This window comes from Elaeis guineensis, chromosome 13, assembly GCF_000442705.2.
Source record: "Elaeis guineensis isolate ETL-2024a chromosome 13, EG11, whole genome shotgun sequence".
NCBI lineage: Eukaryota > Viridiplantae > Streptophyta > Magnoliopsida > Arecales > Arecaceae > Elaeis > Elaeis guineensis.
In genome coordinates, this window is record NC_026005.2 from 36,640,398 (window position 1) to 36,655,906 (window position 15,509).

Here is a 15,509-nt window from a genome sequence, read left to right on the forward strand (position 1 = left end):
TTTTTTAAACTTTTCTTATCAATTCAAATTTACTATTATTACGTATATATTCTATCCTAGTTCTATCTTTTTCTAAGAATAAAAGAATAATTTTTAAATCAATTTTTAATCTTAAAAATTGGTTTAAATTTAAAGAAGATAATTTTAAATAAAATCATTTTAAATCTAAAAAAGATCCTAATATAGCAGAGTAAGTATCTCTATACCATCTAAATTCATTTAAACAACTACTCCTAAGGTTACTTAATTTATTATTAATGTCTATATATAACTTATCTATAATGTTCAAAGGATAATCTAAGAGATTGTTATCTTTAGAGTTTTTTTGAACAATATTCATAATTTCTGAGTTAGTGGAAGAGATTTTCTACCAACCTTTCAATTGCCTTAACAAGTAATTTATCATTGACTTAGCAATTGAAATTTGTGAATAGTTATGGATTTTACAATCTTTCAAATATCTCATTATCAGTTGATGATAATTATTATCTATTTGAAATTCAATAAATCCATTAAGGTTCCAACCAAGAGATCTTCTCTTGGAATGGATAGTAGATAAGTTGTCAGAGATTTCTATCAACTGTGAATCCACACAGGTTGTTCTAAGATAATAATTTATTATCCTAGAGATCTATTGTTAAATTATAGTTAGAAATTGGTTTATCTTTGATACTTTCTAAAATAAACAATTTACTCACTATATTCTTCCTATTAACTATTCTCTTGCTCTCAGAATTTTTTAAGACCAAGAGATCACTAAGATCTACAGAATTACTAATTCCTAAGGGAATACTAGTTGCTAAGACTAAAAGAATATTAGTTTCTAAAGAATTATTAATCTCTTTATCCTTAGAGAAACATGAGGTTTCATGAATTTTTTGGATAAAGGAATTAAACTAGATCTATTAGATGAGGAGGATGAGTTTAAGATAGGTTGGTTCAAAGCTTCGAATTCAGATAAATAGTTTGGCCATAAATCAGATGTAGAAGTAGTTTCTTCAAGATTTTCACAAGAAGGAATTCTATCAAATTGATTCAGTATAATTTTATCTAATTCTCTTGAGAATATTGTTCTTCATCAAATATTGGAGGTACCTTAGTTAGATCCATATAATCTTCCTCAGTGATTTCAGTGTAGTTTTCGATTGATACCTTCAATTGACTGATGCCTAGACTTAACTCAGAGCATTCTAATAAAGATATAAATTTCAGATTGGCTTCAGAATCAGTATCAATATCAGGACTATGAACAGCCTCAATGATTTCATCAAAAGGGTTTTTTTCAATCAAGATTTTATCAGATTCTTCAGATGAATCATTTTCAGTTTCAGCTTCTAAGAGATTAGATATAGTATCAATCTTTATAGAAAAGTCACCAATCTTAAATGATGAATTGTCATAATGATTCAGATCAAGTTCAAATTCTCTCTTTTCCTCTGAAAGGCAATCCATCTGTGTCTCTTTAAGAGAGTAATCTCTACAATCTTGTTCTAAATGCTTAGAGATTATCTCAGAAAGAGTTTCTTTATGATCCTCAGTTATAATCTTCTGCAGACTAGTACTTGTTTTTAGTTATTTAGGTTTTATTTTTTCTGCAGTAGTGACCAACTTACTGGGAGAGGAAAGAACTTTGCCATAGCACCGAACCCCTCTCTTGGCCTTGCCTCTCCGCACTCGGCCTCCTGAGTAGATGCCTTCCCTTTTATTTATAGGTGAGAGGAGAAACTATACAGTCGACTATGTGGACTTCAATTGGTTTGGAGTCTTGGTGGACTTCACTTGGTTTGGAGTCCGGGTGGACTTCACTTAGTTTGGAGTCCGAAAGCCTCTAGAATTCAGAACCAAATTTTGAACTTAATTGATTTTAAGTCCGAGTTCCTGTAGCTTTTTATCTTTTGCTTACAATGTCAGGAATCTTCCTGTAGATGAATAGTAGTGATGTCAGAAATCTTCTTATAGCTTGTTTGTTATCTTTTGATTCTGGTGTAGACTTTGATATAGATCGGATTTTGAAGATGAATCATCTAAAATTAGAACAGCTTCAATAGTAGTAGTAATGGTTGTCATCAGAAGAAGATAGTGGTAATAGAAGAGCCACTAGATTGTACTTGCAAATAAAAGTTTTTCTACCAAGAAATTGGTAGAAGGGTTAGTAAAAGAATATTTCTTTTTTCTTTTCTTTCTTTCTTTCTTTTCTTCTTTTTTTTTTTTTATAGCTCAACCTTTTTGAGTGAGTTGGTTGAGTACTAGAGCAAATTATCTTGGTCATCCTTTTGAATGAGATTGGTTGAGTGATAGAGTAGCTAAGTCTTCCAGATTTGTGTTGCTTGATTGAGGATCTGGATGCTCCAGAGATTGCTTAATTTGTCTTATTTTGCATTGTATCTCTTTTAGATAATTTGCTTCATCTAATAAAGAATCCCATGTCTTTTTCCAAGCTCCTGCTACTTTAAGATTTATATCGAGAACAGTAGTTATCCAGATTCTTCCATCATTTCTTCCACAGATATCCCCCAAGCTCTGTCTTAGCTCTACTAACCCATGTGATTTTTTTTATAAATAAGTGTGTTTATGGTGTGATTAGTTATGTATTAGCATATATTAGCACTTGTGGTTTGTATTTAAGTTTGTTCAAGTTTGATTAGTGTACATAAAGCTTGTACATTGTGTATTTTAATTTCTTCAGACTCTATGTAAGTGTGCTTTTGTAAATAAAATCCATTTTTCTTTCTATTTACTATTGTTAATTATATTTTAAGCTTTCTTTAATTTATGTTTAAGTTTGTTACTATTTATTACTGTTCATAGTTACTATTTAGTATTGTTATGCACTATAGCATGTTACTGTAGCACGAAAGTAAACAACCGAAATGCTACCAAGGCTGTGAAGTAAGCAACGGATCAGTCTCCTAAGGGTAAACAACCCTAAGGTTGGTAGAGATTGTGAAGTAAATAATGGATCAATCAGAATAAACAATCCAAATACCACCTGCAACATATTGTAAGGTTGTACTAAAAATATAGTGCAATCTCTTGTGCAGTCGCAAAGTAAACAACAGAGCGACTATATGCTATCTAATTAGTTAGAGTATTTTGTTATACTTTTATTTTAAGCTTTTGTTTATTTCTTTGCTTCATTGTTTAAGTACTATACTATACTTTATTTCATTTATTAGTTTTATTTATATTTTATTTTGTTCTTAGTTAAGTCTTATCTTTTTCTATTTGTAATCTTTTCCATTTTGGTTTGCTCTTATTTATTGCTGCTAGTTACCAGTTAGTTTGTTCTTTCTGGTAATCAGTTTATTCTTTTGTTAATTTTATTTACTCTATCGTTATTTTACAGTTCGTTCGTAGTTTGTAGTTTACTTTTACTAATAGTTAACTCAATATTATAGTTTATTCTATAGTTAATTTATCTTTTTGCAATAATTTATTTATGCCTTTTGCTAGTAATATGATTTTTTCATTTATGCTTTTTATCCTTATATTAATTTGTTTACTTGCAATCTGGGTAATCTTAGTTACTAGAAAACTTAGTTCTCTTGATAGAGCTTATTAGCTTTAGTTCTCTTTAAAGCTTGTACTTTTATGTTTCAGTATATAGTTTCTTATAATAACTTAGCTTGCGTTTTGGTTCATTTTAGTTTTTTACTTGCTTGTATCTTAGTTTAGATTTTTATTTTCTTAGACTACCTTTAGACTTTCCTTAGTCTATTGATCGTATGTCTAAGTTTTGTTAGTCTATTCTTCATCTCTATTCTATCTATCTTTTACCTTTATCTTGTCTTTTTATTTGCCTAGATATTATCTATAGGTCTGACTTCCTTTACTCCTCAATCATAATCATTTTGCTTTTACTTCTCGATTTTGGGCTATTTGTTATAGGTGCATGTGGGCAATATCGTATAGCTCATAGTTTGCGTATCCATTCACTGCTTCTACTTGTACAGACGTAGCCTAACCATTTACTGCTTCTATGTGTACGGACATAGCCTAACCATTTTACTGCTTCTGCATGTACGCACGTAGGTCAAACTACTGTGACAATATACCTGTGGCATTGACCCACTCTCTCTCACACACACATACCCTGCTTCCATGTGTACGCACATTGGTCCGAGTCAAAATTGGTATCAGAGCCAAGTAGCCACCATTTTTCGTGTCGGGGAGGGAATCTGGTGATTTCCTTAGCCGTTTTGAGTTATTTTTAAAATAGAATTATTTTCAAAATGATTAGATTTTTTACCCATTTTAGATTTTAGGATAGGTAAGATAGAACAGGCCAATGTGTGTACCCATTTTAGATGAAGACTGCGTGAATCCTTTCACATAGATCTGACAGGATCTGAACCTCACCATGAAGAAGAGGAAGAAGACATCATTTCTTCTCTTCTTTTCTTTCTCTATTCTCTCTCTAGATCTAATCTATTAGATCACAGGTGTGGATATGAAGAAAGGAGGAAGGGAGGTGCCGGAAGAGAGTCCTTTTGCAGCAAGAAGGGAGCACTAGTTCTCTTACATGCACACCCTCTCCATTTTCTTTTATTTTGTTGCACAAAATTATTCCTTATGGCCCTACCAATCCCTAACACCCTAATAGATCAGATCATATCTGATCTTGGGCATTAAGATCAAAAGGAAGGGAAAAGATGTGTTGAGATAGGAGAAGCTGAAGGGAAGCATGGCAGTTTGTGCATACATTTTTAAAATTTTGCAGCAGAACATACATAGATTAAATAATTTAATTTACAATGTATGTATAGATCAAATCTAAAACTATCATATAGGATCTAGAATATGAACTAATATGCATGTATGTAAATCTGAAATCTAAAATTCAGCAAATATAGATCACATCTATATCATATTTAGATTATATGTAAAACATAAATTGAGTTCAAAACTCCATACCTAAGCACAGATAGTAGATCATTACATCCAAAATCTATGATAGTTGGTTCTTCATAATGCTTAGCAACCACACATGCATCCGGCCTCTACGAGTATCCACATGAAGCCCTTTCTAGGGCATACATCTAATAATCACATGGTGCCCTCTCTCTTTTGGCATAATAAATAATTGGATGTGTACACAAAACAAAATCCTTATCGCATAAAGATTCCTAATGGCATGGAGAATCTAGGGTTTAACCATATGCTAGCATGAGAATTTAAAATCCTTTAGAATTTCATAAATCCTAATACAATTAGAACTTCTGAAGCCCAATCTTAAATCTTTGACCCATTTTTTTTTTTGTGTCTGACCCCATAGATTCTATTCTATTTGACAGTAAGATATATTATAATCTTCATCACCAATATCATTGAAACTCCTTTCAATGGATTGGAATAAATCTAATTCACTCAATGAGAATTATTGATCATTAAAATAATTCTCATGAGTTTCATAATCCATTAGTGATACCTAGTAGCATATAGTGGCATTCTAGCAGAGTGAAACAGATAAACCTTTAGATACAGTTACTGTGTGATACAGTCCTTCTATCGTGAGTTCTGATAAGATGGAGGTTATGAAATTTCTCATCAAATCTTATCATCTGTCATATATCAAATTTATTTGACTTGAGTTCCTGATGTAAAAACTATAGAAACTCTTTCTATTATTCATACTGTCTTGGTCAAAGTATTCTGAACTTAGTCTCATAAATCATATAAGACTATCTTTCTTATCTATCAAAGATGATAGATTCCATATAAGTGTATATCTTACTTCTATAATGAACTTATTGTAGTCAACATACACCGTAAAGACATATATGACAAGAGATCAAGTGTATGTATAGTCAAACTATAACAATCCCATTGTGAATAACCGAGACATCATAGATCCAAGAATCAGTCACATTACTGCAGCATTGAACAAGTCACTGACGAATGAATAGACATCTAAATGACTTCTCATGTTGATCATGCTCAATATCTTTATTTTCTGATAATCATCTACACTCTTACTCCAGTGTCTTCATATTATAGACTTGAGACTCGTCTATCCTAAAAAAAAAATGATCCATACACTAATTTATTTGGATCAATCATTATCCTCGTGATGATCCATCAATCGAGAGCAGTTTAGAAATTAATTATCAATGACATATACTTCAAATTCTCAACTCTTGAGAATATGTGTCATTATCTTATTAACTTTTTGGATGATTCATAGACATATACACAATATGAATAGAATAAATAACTCAAATTTCATTAATAATGAATATATCAAATGAAAAATTATGTCCTTAGATAAATACATGTGTTAGCCTCATTGACTTCTAAGGCATACATTTTACAATCTTCCACTTACACTAAAGTCAATCAGCCATATACCTAAGTCCCATCTTTTCAAGATGTACTTCAATCTTCTGCTGGCTAAGTGATTTAATCAATGGGTTCGCCATATTGTTTGTGAAGTCTACTCTTTATATATCTTGATATATTTCTTTTTGAGATAGTCGTGTATGATATAGAATCATCACTCTATATACTTGAATTTTGATAAGATCTAGGCTTCTTAGCTAGAGCTATGGTGTTATTATTGTCATAGTACAGTATTAGTATGATGGCATCTGATGATATCACATCCGATTTTGTAATAAATTTCTTGAATCAGAAGGCTTCTTTCATAGCTTAAAAAGCGACGATATATTTAGTTTCCATAGTAAAATCTACAATGATCAATTGTTTAGAGCTCTTTCAATTTATCAAACCTTCATTACACAAGAAAATACATCCTGATATAGACTTTCTATCATCAACATCAGACATAAAATCTGAATCTATGAATCCTTATATTTTCAGCTCTCTTTCTATTCCAAAGATCAAGAACATATCTTTAGTCCTTTTCAAGTACTTAAAAATATTCTTTACAGCTATCCAGTGCTCCTCATCTAGATTCGACTGATATCTGCTTGTGATACTCACAGCAAGGACTATATTAAGTTGTATATAAAGTATGATATATATGAGGCTCCCTATAGTCGAAGTATAAGAGATCTTGTTTATGCACTGTATTTCTTCAAATGTATTGGGGCATATCATTTTAGAGAGATGAATTTCATGCCTAAGGGGTAGCAACCCCATCTTGAAGTTTTTCATGCTGAACCTCTTTAGCACCTCCTCTATGTATATTTTTTACGAGAAGCTTAGTATTCTTTTAGATCTATCTCTATAAATCTTTACTCTTAAAATATAGGATACTTCTCCAAGATCTTTCATGAAGAATTCTTTAGATAACCAGATCTTAACTGAAGTCAACATGAAAATATCATTTCTAATTAGGAGGATGTCATTGTTAGATGTGTGCCCTAGAAGCCAATTATTGACTGACATATTTTGTAATTATAGAAAAAAAATTTTATACTTGTAAAATATTTATTATTAATAAAGGATAATTTTATTTCAATCATATTTATGTGTCCATGATTTATCCTAAAAATTAAGAAAGATAATTTTGTATATTCTCAAAGTATTGAGAATTTGAGACATACATTATTAGTGGTTAGTTTCTAAATGCTCTCGATCGAAGGACTATCATGGAGGACAGTGATCAATCTATTTGAGATCGATGCACGGATCACCTCCCTTTCAGATAGATGAGTCTCAAATCTGTGGTGTAGGGATATTGGTGTGAGAGTGTAGGTGGTTATTAGGGAACAACTTGCACTGAGCGTGGCCAACACGAGAAATCACTTGGATGTCCACTCACTTGTCAGTGGTCTTTTCGATGCTGCAGTGGTATGAATGGTCCTTTGACCTATAGTGTCATTGGCTATTCGCAGCGAGACTATTAAGTTTGACTGTATATTTTCTTGATCCCTAGCCATTCGGGTCATTGCTGTGTATGTTAGCTATAGTAGGTTCAAATTTACTGTTTGGAGTAGAATGCATCTAGATAAAATCATCAATCTTGATAGAAAAGGAGAAGTCCTATGCAATTTACGAGACTGAATTCAAAAAATCTTTGACCAAAGCAAGTGTGAATAGTGGAAAGTAGTTTTTATGAGATTCATAAGTGAACTCGAGTCGAGCCAATCTTACATATGACTGATGATGGAGTTTGACAAGTTTTTCATGACCTCCGTCAAGTCAGGACTCATAATAGAAGGACTGAATCATACGGTAACTGCACCTAAAAGTTCACACTTTCATTCTGCTAGATTGCCATTACATACTGCTAGGTATCACTGGTAGATTGTGAGACTTATTAGGTGTCGTCTTAATGATCGATGACCCTCAAAAGGTAGAGTTGAAATTTTTTAACCCATTGAAAGGAGTTTTGATGATATTGTGATGGAGATAATAATATATCTTACTAATAGACAGAATGAAACCGATAGGATCACATACAAAAGAGGTTCTTGTCTGATCAGATGGCTGATCGATGATTATGAACCATTGAAGGATAAAATCATCAATTTAATTGATGATTAATCTTATGCAAAAATTATAATTAGATAATTCATTAAGTGTTAGTAAATCATAGAAAGATTAATTGACTCAATTTGATTGAGCAATTAAGATTCGGATCATGTCTAATTGAATTAGATTTAATTAAGATTCATATTTGATTAGATCGAGCCTAATTGCGAGGGAGATTAATTCTTGATTTGATCAAGACTTGAGTTCAATTAATTTTTAATAAAATTAGAATTTAATTGAGGATATTGGGTTCCTAATTTGATTAGGTTCCTTCTTATTTGGATCAAATTGAATCAGATTTGGTTTAATTCAAATTTGGAAACCCTAAAGTCCATTAGCGCTGGGATTTTCTCTCCACCACCCCCCTTTGGTTTTCACACCCCATATTCCATGAAAAAAATGTTTTGGCATGAGAAATAATTTGCATGAGAGTTGTAGGCACAGATATGAGAGAGAGAGAGAGGTTGTTATGGCACGTAGTTGGTTGATGACTCATCCACCTTATCTCTTGATCTCTTTTCTAGTTGAATTTGATTCAAATCAAGGATAGAGATAAGAAGGGAAACTAATCTGATTTTTTTTGCTGTGTGATAGGTGGCACCCCCTCTCCCAAGAAACCCTAGTCCTCCCTCTCATAAATAGGGATTAATTTCTAGACTCTATGCAAATGAGACAAATCAAAAAAATTTTGGGAAAAATATTCTGAAAATCTGAGTTCTCTTCCTCCATCTCTTCCTCTCCATTCTTCCTAGTGCTCAAGAGAGTCTGTGAGATCTATGAGAGAACAACCTTCGCCATCAAAGAGGAGTCTTCTGCAAGAGAGTTAGCACCCAGTGAAGACACCTACCTCTAGTCGGAATGAGTCCTTGTGTGAATACCTATGGAGGTCGGGCGCATGCATGGCTAAAAGAATCCATTCAAATTCACGATCATTGACTGCAGTGTAGATTGACCAGCATAAAGATATTGAGATTCAATCTTAATATTTTTTTTTTATTTTTTAGATTATGTGCATGTCATTGATCCAGGGGCTTGGATAGTATAGATTAGATCTACTGCATGTGAGGTTAAAGAGATTTAACTTAGATCTATTTTCTACTGCAATCAAAAATTATTTTTGAAATTCATATATACAACGTACCTGATTTCTATCAATGGTATCAGAGCTACTAATTTTTTCTTGATATGTATAGTCTAATTTCTAATTTAGATCTAAAAGTATGAGTAGTTTTGAATTGATCTTGTGCAGATATAAGATTGTCCTGATATAGGATTTACCACCTATATTGAAAAGAATATCCTAGCACAAGATTGATAGTTTTTGAAAAATAATTTTTAAAACTTTTAAATTAATTTTTTAGATCTGCAATTAGATGTGTTTAATCATATTAGATCTAAAATTAGAATGATTAAAAGTTTGCATCAAACTGATATGAGGTTGTCCAGATATAGGATTTACATCCGAACTGATCAACATGTTGGTCACTACTGAGGAAATCTTGAAGAATTCAATGGGCACTGTTCTTGCTGTGGTACAGACTTCTACATTCAAGAGAAAGTCTGACTGGAAGAAGAAGAGTAAATCCATGAAGAAGCAGAAGAAAGAGAGCAAGCCAAAGAAGAATGACATAAAGAAAAAGTATTTCCACTATGATGCTGAAGGCAACTAGAGGAGAAACTGTCCACTCTACCTGGAGAGCCTGAAGATCAAAAAGGATGACAAACCTTCAGAAAGTATGCTCGTAATTTAATTTAACCTTACGATTTCTTCTATGGATTCTGATTTGAGTGCTCATATATATACTTCAATGCAGAGTCTTGTAGGAACCAGATCTAGGGTTTCAGGGTTAGATCTTGAAACTTTTTCAAGATCATACAGCGGAAGACTAAAATAAATCAAAATTTATTTTCTAAGATCAGAAAATCCCTAGATCTAAGATCCTATTACATGATTATTACATAGCATTAAATCAAAAATTAAAATATATATAAATATAGTATGAATTACATGTTGATCATATCAACATGTTTCTATACTAGCTACATCTAATGTATGTATTAAATAATAGATCAGATCTATTACCTTGCAAGTTAGATGCTCTAACCTCGCTGATCCGGGCTTAAGGATGATGTTGCAAGCCGCACACGCGTCCGGCCTCTAGGAGTCGTCCATACGAGCCCACGAATCTCGATCAGAAGTCCTGCTTCAGGAAATCAGCACAGTATGCTAGTACTGCGCTGATCCTTCTTTGATGGTTGATCAGGTGCCTCCTTCTTCTTGATTTGGACTCTTCCAAAGATGGAAAGTAGAAGGAGGAGTTTCAGATCTGAGACGCTCTCAGGAAACTCAAGATGGAAGGAGGAAAGATATGAAAATAAAAACCCTAGAAGAAGACCCTCTTCTTCTTCACATTTTTCTCTCTAAATGCCCAAACTTGCATCTTTTATATCTCCACGACCCAAAGGTATTTCTCTCTGATTTTTGGTTGACAGAAAGGCCTCTAAAAAAATTATCTCCCCTTAAAATTTCACGAATAAACTCGTCTTATATAGAGAGATATGATAGAGTCCTTGTCTAGGTCAAACACCTAGTCAAGGCTTATCCAAACATGGCAAGTAAAGGGACGCCCAACTCTTGAGCACCTCCTTCATATTTTCGTGGATGGATCAACAGAAAAGGGTGCACAATGTAAACCCTAAAAGCCACGAAAATTCCAAAAAAATTTGGATAAATTCGGTGCAAAATTGAAAGAGTTTTGGATTTCTAAAACTCTATCTCATAGAATTCGAAATCCAAACTTATTCCTTTTAGATTTGATCCAAATCACCTTCCATGTAAGAAAGAAGAGAGGAGACCTTTTGTGAACGTGGGAGAGATCTGGGAGAGGGCTTTTGTCGCACAAAATAAGTGGAGATTGGCGTTGAATAAGAGAGAGGGCGTGGAGAAGGCTTATGTGGCGCAAGGTGGAATCCTAGTCCTACTAGGATTCTGTCTCATAACTTGTTTTAATTTGGTTTCCCAAACCAAATCAAATCAAAATTAGATCAACCCAATTAAAATAGGTCTTAACCCAATTAAGAATCTAATTTAATCAGATTAAATTATATTTAAATCTGATTTAATTTTCTAATCAAATTAGAAATTAGATTGACCCAAGTCCTAGTTGAACTAGGACTAGTTTTTCCTTGCACTTGGCTTATCCAATAAACCAATTGGACTTGATCCAATCAAGCCCAAACTAAATCTAATTAAATCATATTTAATTAAACTTAATCTCAGCCCATTGGCTTAATCAAATTAAGCCAATTAGCAATCGAATTACTAATCGATCCTCCTACAACACTTGCACTGGGTTAAATGTCAATCGTATTGATCATTTAACCCTAGAACGATTCTTAATCGTTGATCAACCATCCGATCGGATCATGAACTCTAATGTGTGTGACCTCATAGGTCCGAACCTAAGCCGGTAGCATAGGAATAAATTCCTATACCAATCGAAGTGACCATCTAGCAATGATACCCGACGACCGGATAGGTCGAATGTGTAGAACAACATCCTTAGAACCCATGCGGATATAGTTTTCATATAATTCATCCCCTTGACCAAAATGATCATAGGACACCCCAGAGCTCAACTGTCAACTCTGATCAGGTTGTCCACATTGTATTTCAAAATATCAAATCCATCTGATGGATTACCCTGACCAAGGTTTTGCTAAATTGAAATACAGTGACTCATTCTTTTCCAACTCTTGGAGTGGTCAATCCCATCTCGATCATACTCTGACTTCGCAAGTACTTGACTGTGCCCAGAAGCCTTCCGTCCCTGAATTAAAAATTCAGTTAGTCCAGTACCAAAGCACAGTGAGTTGCTTGCAAGTCACTGAGGCGATCTCAAGTCTAAGGGACACTTATACCTATATCCCATCAGAGACATTCTCGACAGCAGAATGCTCTGGAGTTGGTCACGTTCAATGACGATGTACCCTTACATCTCACCTGTATACCATACCAGTATCTCCACACTCCTTGGTTAAGAGGACAACCAACCCATATGGCCTACAGCGACCTATGCTTGATAGAAGCTGTCGTCCTTATTAACAGCCTATCATTTGGTCGTGAACAGTTTTAAGGACTAATCGATAAATCCTCTCTTTATCGAACTTAAATAGTCCTAAGGACTTCATCATAACAACGGAGTTCATTAGAAGATGAAAGCTTATGATGAAAATGCCAAATATATTTTATTTATTAACAAATCAATTACAATACTTGGTTGCTCAACCGTCAACAGCTTGACGGTTGGCTTTTTAGGACACATTTCCCAACAACTCCCACTTGTCCTAAAGCCACTCGGCACAGTATCTAATACCCATCTTCGACTTGTGGTTGTCGAACTCCTTTATTGCCAGGGCTTTAGTGAAGGGGTCGGCTAGGTTCTCCTTTCAGTCGATCTTCTGAAGGTCGACGTCACCTCGATCCACGATCTCTCGGACCAGGTGGAAGTGGTGCAAGATGTGCTTCATCCGCTGATGTGCTTTGGTTCCTTCACCTGAGCTATGGTACCAGTGCTGTCGCAGTAGAGCAGGACTGGACCATCAAAGGAGGATGCTACTCCAAGCTCATTGATGAATTTCCTCAGCCACACAGCTTCCTTCGCGGCATCCGATGCTGCGATGTACTCCGCTTCACAAACAGAGTCCGCCACAGTATGCTGCTTGGAACTCTTCCAGCAGATGGCTCCACCATTCAGAGTAAAGATATAACCCGACACACTCCTGCTGTCATCATGGTCAGATTGGAAGCTGGAGTCTGTGAACCCCACAAGTTTCAGATCTGACTCGCCATAAACCAACCATTGGTCCTTAGTATTTCTCAAATACTTAAGGATGGCTTTAGCCACTTTCCAGTGGTTTTCTCCAGGATCAGATTGGTATCTACTCACTACTCCTAGTGAGTATGCCACATCTGGTCTTGTACATGTCATGGCGTACATGATAGATCCCACGGCTGAAGCATATGGGACTCTACTCATACGCTCTCTCTCTTCAGGAGTTGTCGGACAATCCTTCTTAGAGAGAGAAATTCCTTGGCCTATCGGTAGATAGCCCTTCTTAAAATTCTCCATGCTGAACCTCTTCAGCACAGTGTCTATGTACATGGACTGGGATAACCCAAGCATCCTTTTAGATCTATCCCTATAGATCTTCATCCCTAGGATGTAGGATGCTTCACCCAAGTCCTTCATGGAGAACTGTGATGACAACCAAACTTTTATTCCCTGTAGTGCGGGGATGTCATTCCCGATTAAGAGAATGTCATCCACGTACAAGACAAGGAATACCACAACTGGACCATTTGCCCATTTATAGATGCAGGGATCTTCTCCATTCTTAATGAAGCCATACATTTTGATCACCTTATCAAAATGCATGTTCCAACTCCGAGAAGCTTGCTTCAGTCCATAAATGGATCTCTGAAGCTTGCACACCTTGGACTCATCTGTGGATGTAAACCCTTCAGGTTGTATCATATACACCTCTTCAGTCAGCTCTCCATTCAGGAAAGCTGTCTTTACATCCATCTGTCAGATCTCATAATCCAGATGGGCAGCTATTGCAAGCATTATCCGAATAGATTTGAGCATTGCCATAAGGGAAAATATCTCGTCATAGTCAATACCATAACGTTGACGATATCCCTCGGCAACCAGACAGGCTTTATAGGTCTCCACCTTTTCGTCTGTGCCCCTCTTCCTTTTGAAGACCCATTTACACCCAATGGGTTTAACCCCTTCAGGTGGGTCAACCAATGTCCATACATCGTTGACCTTCATGGACTCCATTTCGGATTTCATGGCTTCAAGCAATTTCTCGGAATCAGGTCTCTGCATAGCATCCATATAGGTGATCGGATCCTCATTATTCTCATCAAGTTCAATGGGATCACCATCCCGGACCAAGAAACCGTAGTATCTGTCCGGCTAACGCGGTACTCTACCGGATCGCCTTAATGGTGCAGGTATATTGGGCTCCGGATCTGATCTAATCATATCCGACTCAGGTTCAGCTATTGGTGTCGGTCCTTCTACCTGTTGAACTTCATCAAGTTCAACCTTAGAGGCAACGGTTCCTTCACCAAGGAACTCCTTTTCTAAAAAGATTGCCTTAAGGCTGACGAACACCTTTTGTTCATCAGCATGGTAGAAAAAATATCTTTTTGTCTCTTTGGGGTACCCTATGAATGAGCATTTGTCAGACCTAGGTCCAAGTTTGTCTGTGACTAATCGTTTGACATAGGCCGGGCACCCCCAGACCCTAAGGTGTGAAAGTGCTGGCTTACGTCCCGTCCATATCTCATATGGAGTCTTAATTACAGACTTACTTGGAATCCTATTTAACAGATAACAGGCTGATTTGAGTACATATCCCCAGAAGGATATCAGCAAGCTAGCAAAAAATCCATCATGGATCGGACCATGTCTAACAGAGTCCGATTCCTCCTTTCAAACACACCATTATGCTGTGGTGTTCCTGGAGGAGTCCATTGGGAGAGAATCTCATTCTCTCTTAGATATGTGAGAAACTCACTAGAAAGGTATTCTCCTCCTCGATCAGATCGAAGAGTTTTAATACTCTTTCCAGTTTATTTTTCTACTTCACTTCAGAATCGTTTGAACATTTCAAATGAATCCGACTTATGTTTCATCAGATAGACATATCCATATAGGTATAGGTCATCCGTGAAAGCTATGAAGTAGAAATATCCACCTCTAGCACTGGTGCTCATGGGCCCACATACATCAGTATGTACTAGGCCCAAGAGCTCAGTAGCTCTCTCACCTTTTTCAGTAAAAGGTGACTTGGTCATTTTACCAAGAAGACAGAACTCACAGGTTGGAAGTGATTCACAATCACTGACTTTGAGGATTCCCTCTTGAGTCAACCTGTTTATTCTGTTCTTATTTATATGACCTAGCCTCCAATGCCATAAGTAGATATTTGACACACTATCTAATCTAGGGTGCTTGCCAGTAGAATAGACTCTTATCAGGCTTGATCTTTTT